The sequence below is a fragment of the Ammodytes marinus genome (genome assembly GCF_949987685.1).
Source record: "Ammodytes marinus genome assembly, chromosome: 3".
NCBI classification, from domain to species: domain Eukaryota; kingdom Metazoa; phylum Chordata; class Actinopteri; order Uranoscopiformes; family Ammodytidae; genus Ammodytes; species Ammodytes marinus.
In genome coordinates this window covers 1,416,678-1,420,546 of record NC_137232.1, presented here as the reverse complement: position 1 = coordinate 1,420,546, position 3,869 = coordinate 1,416,678, and positions in this window count along the sequence as shown.

The window sequence follows — 3,869 nt, the reverse complement described above, 5'->3', positions numbered from 1 at the left end:
AGTGTCCACTGACAGGTTCAGAAGACAGGCACATTTTATGTGGCTCAACAGTAAGTGCTTCAGTGAAGGGTGCATCAGTGTACAATATCCTGATTTAATATAATAATGTAATGTCCTGTGGGGTCTATGCATGTTTTTACTGCTCTATAAAAATAAATGTGCTCTTTCATCTTACACTTTGTTTGTCACAGGCGTCACTACATGGAGTACAGTTGGCACCAACTACAGAGCGGAGTTCTACACCATGTACAGTATTGGGACCTGCATGGCATGTGGTCGGCCCTACAAGATCTGCACAGGTTCTTACCTTCGATAATAGGGACTTTAAGCAGCAACGCCTTATGGGAGGCAACGGCATCAGGTTGTCGTAATATAACTCAAGTATCACTTAGCCACTCTTGCTTGACAAAAACACACATTCCTACTTATAAACAGACGGACTACTGAAACGGGAGGTGATAACATAAATTCCAGAATGCTGGAATTTGTTCTCGAGGTAGCCCTCCACTCAACTGTTGCTGCTCCAAGTCCCTAATCATATGTGTCAGTACATGAAGTGTTGAGGTCATACCTGTATAGACCGCATGCAAAGTGTGTGGTTAGACTATGATTTAATTTTTTTTTTCTGTTTTAGGATATATTGGTACAGGGAAAAGAGGACAGCTGGATGGCATATATTCCGACAGCCACGACGGGGGGTACTGTGACAACACCTGCCGTCCAAGATCCCCTCCCCCTTCCCGTCAAGACGAGTAGACACTGGGCATCAGTGCACCTTCCCCCTTCCCGTCGAGAGGAGTGGACACTGGGCATCAGTGCCCCTCTCCCCTAGCCCCTCCCCATCCCGTCGAGAGGAGTGGACACTGGGCATCAGTGCCCCTCTACCCTAGCCCCCCCCCCTCCCCCCTTCCCGTCGAGAGGAGTGGACACTGGAATATCTTGCCTAACCCCACCCCACCCCGTCGAGAGGAGCGGACACTGGAAGGAGTTGCTGTGAAGATGCTGTTGTCACAACCTAGAGCTCGCATAAACGGAGCATAGGCCTGTGGCGACACGGTTTTAGCTGTGATAGCCTTATGATAGTAAAGGTAATAGAACAGGTAAGAATAAGAAAAATCTGAAAAGGTGCTAAGGTGGAAGAAGAGGAGATGCTTTGATGGAGGACGAGGAGGAGGCCATGCTGGATTGGATGGACTGCTGAAGAGGATTGATGTGCCATGGAAGACGAAGGATGCACTGCTGAAGAGGAAGGGTGAGAAATATTTCATATGGTAGGTCTACTGACCGAAATGTTAGATTCCTAAGATTCTTATTAGTGTAGTGAGAAATCTTGAATGTTGTATAATTCTAAAGTGAAATGTGTATTCCTCAGGCCACTCAGACAGATTACACTTATGCTCTCAGAACTCCCCATGTTGTCCGCTTCTCTTTGTTTGATTAAATACTCTTTGCACGATTGTTTACAGCCTTATTATGTCATTTTTATCACAACAGATGTTCTGCTGAAGAGGAAGGAGTCACTGGAAAATGAAGATGCTGTTGTCACTACCCAGAGCTCGCATAAACGGAGCATGGGCCTGTTGCGACACGGTTTTGGCTGTGATAGTTTAGGTGTTTATGGAAGAGGAATGATGTCCTGTTGAAGAGGAAGGAGTCGCTCATAAATCTAGAAATAAGGCCTTAATTAGCATTAAAAAGTCTTAAATCTATCTTTCAAAGAGCCATGTGGTAGTATAGGTATAGTTGAAGTGGTAAGTAGAACAGGTAAGAAAAATCTGGTGCTGCGTTGGAGGACGAGGAGGCCGTGCTGAGGACGAGGAGGCCGTGCTGAGGAGGAGGCCATTCTGGATTGCAGGAGATGCTGTGTATGTCGTATTGTCTTCTGTCATTATGTCTGTCATTATGTCTTGTGCTTTTCAGTTTTCAATGTTTGTCCTGTCTTAAATGTTCCCACTCGTGGCTTGCACCTTGTCGTGGTGATTGGGCTTTCAACTAAGACAGGCCAATCTGAATATTTTCTGTCACTGCTGTAACTTGTCATATTTTGCCTATTATACTTTTTCAACTATTATGACCTATAAACGTTGTTATAATGATTTATAGTCATATTTAACCATACTAAAGTATCAAATAATGACTTACATGCATTTAGACGTATTCCCTGCTGACCGTCTGGGGTGGCTGTGCAGAGCGCTAAACACTGGGGCAGCTGGTCGAGAATTCACTTGTTAAAATTTCCTGCATCCGTAACGTCACAAATCCGGAGAAGCACAAAGCCGAGTGTGGACAGAGACTGCTGAATGCACCCAGATGAGAGGAAGAGTTTCCCGAAAATATACATGTTTTTTTGTGCTGTGATTCGTGTCAGGTTGCTCCATAGGAGTCATTAATGAGAAATTAAGACCAGAAAATGAGTGGATAGGAGATCTTTAAGGACACTTGAGGAATGTAACAATGCCTGACTGACATACCCACACATTTTTATTCTAAAAGGTATACCATAATTTCAGTTTATGAACAGTGTGTGAACAGTATCCTAGAGTGAATTTATAACTGGACAGAATGATATGAGCATGTATCTACTTTTTGACTCTGGAAATCACCATTTTGCCGTTCCACATTAAATGTAAAATTTTTGATGATATTATGAGCTATTGACTTATATTTGTTCTAAAGTTTGTTCTGTAACTTAATTGAATACACATCATATGACACAAGGAAGCTGGACTTGTTTATTTTATGAATGTTTAATGAATGAATCTATTTATCCATCTATCATTATATCTTAACTATATGTCTATCCGTCTGTTTTGTAAGTAATCAACTAGCGGAGTTTCATGCTATCTATTATTCCAAAAGTGTACCCTATTCACCTGCAGTGTCTCACATTAAGTGAGTGAGTAGGCATGTTTGCTGTTTGGACAGTAGATGGCAGTGCTGCAGCGCTGCAAGACACTACAAAAGGTCAGTCAATTACCCAACTGCAAGGCTACAGGTGCTGGAAATTGTACATCAGAGCCACGCTTTAAAAAAATGTAACTGATAAATATCATGATGAAACTCCCATTATACACATTTTTTTCAGTGTGATGTAAAATAACAGTGAACCCAAGGGATAGGTGTTCTTTTAATAAAATAATACATAAAATAGTCAAGTATTATTTCTTAAAATACATACTAGAGTACATTAAACTAAAATACTAATGTAATGTTTAAATACATAAATAGGGTTGAAACGGTGGTTAAACCTTGCTAAACTATAAATACAAACCAAGTGTAGAAAAGAAATAATTGAACCTTACATAATGAGAGATGACTACTGTAATAAACCTTGCCTCTGGGTTAGAGGAGATGGAGAGCAATGTATGGACACAACGATGAGGACACTGAAGTATCACAATCAATTATCTTTATTAAACATTATTTAGGAGACAACGGGTGAATGAACCTTTCGGTTAATGAGAGATGACTACTATAAGGCTAACGTAAAAAACTTAAACGTAATTTAAACCTTACATAAAGAGAAATAAATAAATCCATCTATCTCTCTAGTTAGCATACTTGCTAAGCGATCGCCATTAAGGCTAACGTAAAAAACGTATTATATTATGTAAATCCATCTATCACTGACATCTATCTCTCTAGTTAGCATACTTGCTAAGCTATCGCGATCGCGATCTTTTAAATGTTGTTAAAGTTTCACACCATCTATCTAGCTTACTCGCTAATCAGCTATGATAGCTTTTAAATTGTGTTTGAGTTTAACATTGTACGCCCCTGCTGTATTTCCAATGTATTTCTAAGTGGTGTTGCCGTAGTTTTTCCAACCCGGAAGAGCGCGAAAAACACTTCCGGGAGGACAGATCGGG